The sequence below is a fragment of the Meles meles genome, chromosome 2, assembly GCF_922984935.1.
Source record: "Meles meles chromosome 2, mMelMel3.1 paternal haplotype, whole genome shotgun sequence".
Classification (NCBI taxonomy): Eukaryota; Metazoa; Chordata; class Mammalia; order Carnivora; family Mustelidae; genus Meles; species Meles meles.
In genome coordinates, this window is record NC_060067.1 from 39,410,530 (window position 1) to 39,418,068 (window position 7,539).

The following is a 7,539-nucleotide window of genomic DNA, read 5'->3' on the forward strand; positions in this document are numbered from 1 at the left end:
AAATACCCAGTAGTGCAATTGCTGGGTCATAGGGTAGTTCTATTTTCAACATTTTGAGGAACCTCCATGCTGTTTTCCAGAGTGGTTGGACCAGCTTGCATTCCCACCAACAGTGTAAGAGGGTTCCCCTTTCTCCACATCCTCTCCAGCATCTGTCATTTCCTGACTTGTTAATTTTAGCCATTCTGACTGGTGTGAGGTGATATCTCATTGTGGTTTTGATTTGTATTTCCCTGATGCCGAGTGACGTGGAGCACTTTTTCATGTGTCTGTTGGCCATCTGGATGTCTTCTTTGCAGAAATGTCTGTTCATGTCCTCTGCCCATTTCTTGATTGGATTGTTTGTTCTTTGGGTGTTGAGTTTGCTAAGTTCCTTATAGATTTTGGATACTAGCCCTTTATCTGATATGTCGTTTGCAAATATCTTCTCCCATTCTGTCAGCTGTCTTTTGGTTTTGTTAACTGTTTCCTTTGCTGTGCAAAAGCTTTTGATCTTGATGAAATCCCAATAGTTCATTTTTGCCCTTGCTTCCCTTGCCTTTGCCGTTGTTCCTAGGAAGATGTTGCTGCGGCTGAGGTCGAAGAGGTTGCTGCCTGCATTCTCCTCAAGGATTTTGATGGATTCCTTTCTCACATTGAGGTCCTTCATCCATTTGGAGTCTATTTTCGTGTGTGGTGTAAGGAAGTGGTCCAATTTCATTTTTCTGCATGTGGCTGTCCAATTTTCCCAGCACCATTTATTGAAGAGGCTGTCTTTTTTCCATTGGACATTCTTTCCTGCTTTGTCGAAGATGAGTTGGCCATAGAGTTGAGGGTCGATTTCTGGGCTCTCTATTCTGTTCCACTGATCTATGTGTCTGTTTTTGTGCCAGTACCATGCTGTCTTGATGATGACAGCTTTGTAATAGAGCTTGAAGTCCGGAATTGTGATGCCACCAACTTTGGCTTTGTTCTTCAATATTCCTTTGGCTATTCGAGGTCTTTTCTGGTTCCATATAAATTTTAGGATTATTTGTTCCATTTCTTTGAAAAAAATGGATGGTCATTCTTTAGAAATATTTGCTGAAGAGGATCCGTTGGTCAGAATGTTAAAAGAGGGCACTTCACACACAAGTATGAACTTCGAGTCTTTATCTCATATTGAAATGCACAATGAGTAGTATATATTAAGGAATTCTAAGTTTGTAGACAAATGAATTTGTCAACATATGAATAATTATCTGACTTTGCCAATGATTATTCCATTTTAAACATTTCGATCTTGGTGTTGAGATCTCTGTGTGAAAAGAAGTTCTAAGAAATAAGTATATGAGTTTATTTATCTTTGATGATTTATTTTCAATCTACAGATGCAAAGAAACTAACATCAGGCTATTGCTATTAAATTTTTAGAAATACTACCCAAGCAGTAAGATTTCCTGACCTTGCAGGCTAATAAAATGTTTTAATGTATCAGAATCAGTAGAGCATGTGGGCGGATAAGTCACTGAGCTAATTAGTCATCCCTCTCCCAAGAGCTGTGTATGACTTAGTGGAGTGTGTTTAGCATTACAAGTAAATCAACATTGTTGCAGCAGGGAAGCATCATTTCTGAGTCATTTCCATAACTCTGCCACCTTGACTTTCCAATAAAATCTTCCAAGTTTATGATGCTTACAGCTTGTAAAAAGGGAATGTAGCAGGAAGGAAAATTGATGCCACATATAATCATATGATAACTGTAGTACACTAACTTTAAGAATCAGAATGTATTCCTAAGTAATGAATATGAAGATGCGAATATGTCAGTTCATATACCTAAATGAATAATAGTAAGTCAGTCATTTTTATTAGAACTGACCTACAGCTTTTTCATTGGTATTTTTGCTTATTTTCTACCCTTATTTCCCATTCACAGTAGAATGGGAAAACAGAAAACTTGATTTACAGCTAGAAGCAGCTGAAGTTGACTTTCAGGCAGGTCCTTGCATAGGAGTAGCAAAGAGAACTCCCGTGGCTCTCTTTGGAATTCGTCTAAGGAACAGGAAACAAGTAATAATAATAGCACATGATTTTAAACCTTCTGTATAATTATATTTTAGTGTCTAATTTTTACATATGCATTTTTACTTACTTATTCTACATTTTACTCACTCCCTGAGTGAGTAAACCTATAAGGTTGGCCAAACAATTTTAATTTTACAAATGGAAAATGAAATACAGAGAGCCAAAGTCTATCATTAGAGATCATATGCTTGAAAGTGCGTATAATATACCTATATACCTAATATGCCAATATACCTAATACATGAATACAGTGAAAAATGGATCAAAAGATTACAATAAGGAGGAGAGTAAGAAGCTGCTCTCCGTGAGCAACACCTTCTGTCTTTCTCTCTCTCAATTATTTCTGTCCTTTCATCTTTTAAATAAGGCAAACCTCTCTGATCTTAAACTTCATCTCCTTGACTATTTTCTTCCACCATTTTGTCATTCTTTTTCTTCAATTCCAACACCTGAAAAGAATAAACAACCATCAGATTCTTAGACACAATTTCCCTTGTAAATATTTGCAATCTGGCTCCTGCCTCTCACTACAGAGAAATTGCTCTCTTGATAGTCACCAGTGTTTACCCTTTACTCCAATATTAGTTCTCTGTTATTCTCCATTCCTCCTTGAGCTCTCTGCAACATTTAGACCTCTTGAAAATTTGCTGACTTAAACTCCTTCCCCTCTCTGGAGTTAAATGGCGATGTGGGTACCTAGAAGAAAGAACATTTCTCAGACCCCACTTCTGCTTCCTCTTCCTCCAGGTCTTTAAAGAAAGCCTTGTTTAAGTTTCTTTCTTGGAATGACTTTCCTGTTTGTTGATCTCATGGTATTTCTATGAACTCAAATATTAGTTTCCTGGGTTCTTCCCAATTTCCTGTCTCAACTTTACTTTGTTCTTGAGCAACTGACCCATACTTCCAATTACCTCTTAGACATTGTCATATAAACTCAGTTTAATGAAAGCTAGACTTATTATCTCATCTTTAAGAACATCTCAGCTATTACTCCACTGTGTAACTAATCCCCTAGATCAAAACAGAAATAAAGAAAAATTAAACAAATACAAGAAAACAAGCTTGACATGAATCATTTCTTCAATCTAAGCTTTTTTCTTTCTGTCAGATTCTATTTCCACTCTGACTCTCGTCTGTTTTTTTATTCTACTTTCACTATTTCTTTTCTATGTCAGTTCTAATACAGGCAGTAATGAACTTCTGTGTTGCTTCAGTTTTTTAACTATAAAAAAAGGATGTGTGTTAAATAGTATATTTTATCACTGTTAAAATGAAGTAACGTGATACACAAAGAACACCTAACTCAGAGCCTGGCACAGAGCAGTTACTTAATATAGGTCAGCTTTTACTGACACCGCTGCTGATATTCCTACTACAACCAGGACCACCTATATAATTTGTGGAGCCGACTGAAAAGTGAAAGTGGGGTCCCTTGTTCAATAAGCAGGAAAAAAATGTTTAAATTAGTTTGTATTATATGTTCTGTTTCTAACCACATTTCCAAGGCCAGTTTCTGTTCTATAGAGTAATGAAGTTAATGTCAAAGAGAAATTCAAAGAGACTGGTTAAAAGTTGCAAGACAGATTTTATTCAGACTACTGAAGTGGGGGAGAAACTTCCCTGTAAACTGGGCTTACCTCCACCAAAACAAAAGATAAGAAGTTTAAGGAAAAGTACTGAAGGGCTTAATTTGTCAATATGACTAGGCCATCCAGTTTGTTAATTGACACATACCTAGGAAAGAAAAACTTTATATCTTTAAAACAGGATATAGTGTTGCAAACTGGAGAAGGTGCCCACCAAAATTAGGTTTACTCTCCTTCAAGAACTGGGAGACAGGGGAGCCATCTCCTTGACTGTTTGCATTTTAAAGGGATGGCCCCCAGTTACTTGAGGAGACATTTTTGGGTGGTATAACATTTATACCTCAAAGGGGGAGTGGAAAGATTTATAATTTCAAGGTTTTTTTTTTTTTTTCTTTTTTAAATAGTAGCTGCTCTAAGGAAAATAGAGAGATCAGGGGTTTATAGTAAGGTTCTGGTTGGACCAAACTAAATTTTTTGGACAGCTGTATTAGGGATTTCCAGAGAAACAGGATCAAATGGGATACACACACACACACACACACACACACACACACACACACACACAATTTATTATAAGCAATTGACTCACATGATTACAGAGGCTGAGAAGTCCCCAAATATACAGTCTGCAAGCTGATCCAGGAAAGTCAATGGTGTAGTTCTAGTCTGAATTCAAAGTCCTTGAGAACCAAGAGAATCAATGGTTTAAGTTGTAGCCTCAAAGCCAGATCAAGATCCAAAAGGAGCTAAAATGTTTCCCTTTGAGTCTTACATCATGAACAGACCAAAGTTTCAGGTTAAGGCAGTGAGGAAGGAGGAATTCCTTCTTATTCTAGGGAAGGTGAGTGAGCTTTTTGTTCTGTTCATGCCTTCAAATGAGGACCCCCACATTAGGAAGAACAATTTTCTCTACTTAATGAATCTACTTAATCAATCAATTGTTAATTGACACATATCTAGGGAAGAAAAACTTTATATCTTTAAAATAGGATATAGTTTTGCAAACTGGAGAAGGTGCAAATCCAATCAATTTCATCCTAAAACACCCTCTCACCCAGAGTAATGCTTCACTGAACCCCTGGGTAACCCATGGCCCAGTCAAATTGCCTCATGAAATTAAACATTAAAACAGTGTTGATATTTCTCAAGTACAAATTTTTTTCCCCCATTTTATTTATTTTTTTCAGCATAACAGTATTCATTGTTTTTGCACAACACCCAGTGCTCCATGCAAGACGTGCCCTCCCTATTACCCACCACCTGTTCCCCCAACCTCCTACCCCTGACCCTTCAAAACCCTCAGGTTGTTTTTCAGAGTCCATAGTCTCTTATGGTTCACCTCCCCTCCCCAATGTCCAAAGCCCCCTCCCCCTCTCCCAATCCCACCTCCCCCCAGCAACCCCCAGTTTGTTTTGTGAGATTAAGAGTCATTTATGGTTTGTCTCCCTCCCAATCCCATCTTGTTTCATTTATTCTTCTCCTATCCCCCTACCCCCCCATGTTGCTTCTCCATGTCCTCATATCAGGGAGATCATATGATAGTTGTCTTTCTCCAATTGACTTATTTCACTAAGCATGATACCCTCTAGTTCCATCCATATCATCGCAAATGGCAAGATTTCATTTCTTTGGATGGCTGCATGGTATTCCATTGTGTATATATACCACATCTTCTTTATCCATTCATCTGTTGATGGACATCTAGGTTCTTTCCATAGTTTGGCTATTGTAGACATTGCTGCTATAAACATTTGGGTACACGTGCCCCTTCGGATCACTATGTTTGTATCTTTAGGGTAAATACCCAGTAGTGCAATTGCTGGGTCATAGGGTAGTTCTATTCTCAACATTTTGAGGAACCTCCATGCTGTTCTCCAGAGTGGTTGCAACAGCTTGCATTCCCACCAACAATGGAGGAGGGTTCCCCTTTCTCCGCATCCTCGCCAGCATCTGTCATTTCCTGACTTGTTAATTTTAGCCATTCTGACTGGTGTGAGGTGATATCTCATTGTGGTTTTGATTTGTATTTCCCTGATGCCGAGTGACGTGGAGCACTTTTTCACGTGTCTGTTGGCCATCTGGATGTCTTCTTTGCAGAAATGTCTGTTCATGTCCTCTGCCCATTTCTTGATTGGATTGTTTGTTCTTTGGGTGTTGAGTTTGCTAAGTTCCTTATAGATTTTGGATACTAGCCCTTTATCTGATATGTCGTTTGCAAATATCTTCTCCCATTCTGTCAGTTGTCTTTTGGTTTTGTGAACTGTTTCCTTTGCTGTGCAAAAGCTTTTGATCTTGATGAAATCCCAATAGTTCATTTTTGCCCTTGCTTCCCTTGCCTTTGCCGTTGTTCCTAGGAAGATGTTGCTGTGGCTGAGGTCGAAGAGGTTGCTGCCTGCATTCTCCTCAAGGATTTTGATGGATTCCTTTCTCACATTGAGGTCCTTCATCCATTTGGAGTCTATTTTCATGTGTGGTGTAAGGAAGTGGTCCAATTTCATTTTTCTGCATGTGGCTGTCCAATTTTTCCAGCACCATTTATTGAAGAGGCTGTTTTTTTTCCATTGGACATTCTTTCCTGCTTTGTCGAAGATTAGTTGACCATAGAGTTGAGGGTCGATTTCTGGGCTCTCTATTCTGTTCCACTGATCTATGTGTCTATTTTTGTGCCAGTACCATGTTGTCTTGATGATGATAGCTTTGTAATAGAGCTTGAAGTCCGGAATTGTGATGCCACCAACTTTGGCTTTCTTTTTCAATATTCCTTTGGCTATTCGAGGTCTTTTCTGGTTCCATATAAATTTTAGGATTATTTGTTCCATTTCTTTGAAAAAAATGGATGGTATTTTGATAGGGATTGCATTAAATGTGTAGATTGCTTTAGGTAGCATGGACATTTTCACAATATTTATTCTTCCAATCCAGGATCATGGAACATTTTTCCATTTCTTTGTTTCTTCCTCAATTTCTTTCATGAGTACTTTATAATTTTCTGTGTATAGATTCTTAGCCTCTTTGGTTAGGTTTATTCCTAGGTATCTTATAGTTTTGGGTGCAATTGTAAATGGGATTGACTCCTTAATTTCTCTTTCTTCTGTCTTGTTGTTGGTGTAGAGAAATGCAACTGATTTCTGTGCATTGATTTTATATCCTGACACTTTACTGAATTCCTGTACAAGTTCTAGCAGCTTTGGAGTGGAGTCTTTTGGGTTTTCCACATATAGTATCATATCATCTGTGAAGAGTGATAGTTTGACTTCTTCTTTACCAATTTGGATGCCTTTAATTTCTTTTTGTTGTCTGATGGCTGAGGCTAGGACTTCTAGTACTATGTTGAATAGCAGTGGTGATAATGGACATCCCTGCCATGTTCCTGACCTTAGCGGAAAAGCTTTCAGTTTTTCTCCATTGAGAATGATATTTGCGGTGGGTTTTTCATAGATGGCTTTGATAATATTGAGGTATGTGCCCTCTATCCCTACACTTTGAAGAGTTTTGATCAGGAAGGGATGCTGTACTTTGTCAAATGCTTTTTCAGCATCTATTGAGAAAAAATATGGAACGCTTCACGAATTTGCGTGTTATCCTTGCGCAGGGGCCATGCTAATCTTCTCTGTATCGTTCCAATTTTAGTATATGTGCTGCCGAAGCGAGCACTCAAGTACACATTTTAAGGGGGTGGTGGTGGCTCTCATTGTCCTAGGATGTGGTCTTGGGCCAATAGAAGATATGTTAGAATTTGATTAATTATCTTAGCGTGGGGAGTGTTGGACAATGTCAGTTGTGCCCAAAGTTTTATAGTTCTCAGCAGTCAAGTGACATTATTATTACATAATCTCTTGTAAGAAAGTTTCATGAGATTTAATTGCAATGTCTTAAGCCACTTTAGGATTTGAAGAAAATTCTTATC

General features: G+C 38.1%; 1 non-coding gene across 1 annotated transcript; it reads right to left on the minus strand.

Annotated features, from left to right (window-relative positions):
• Nucleotides 1–7,179: 7,179 nt before the first annotated feature.
• Nucleotides 7,180–7,286, minus strand: LOC123937739. The gene has a single exon (XR_006817538.1). It is a non-coding gene; the product is annotated as a U6 spliceosomal RNA (small nuclear RNA).
• Nucleotides 7,287–7,539: the final 253 nt, after the last annotated feature.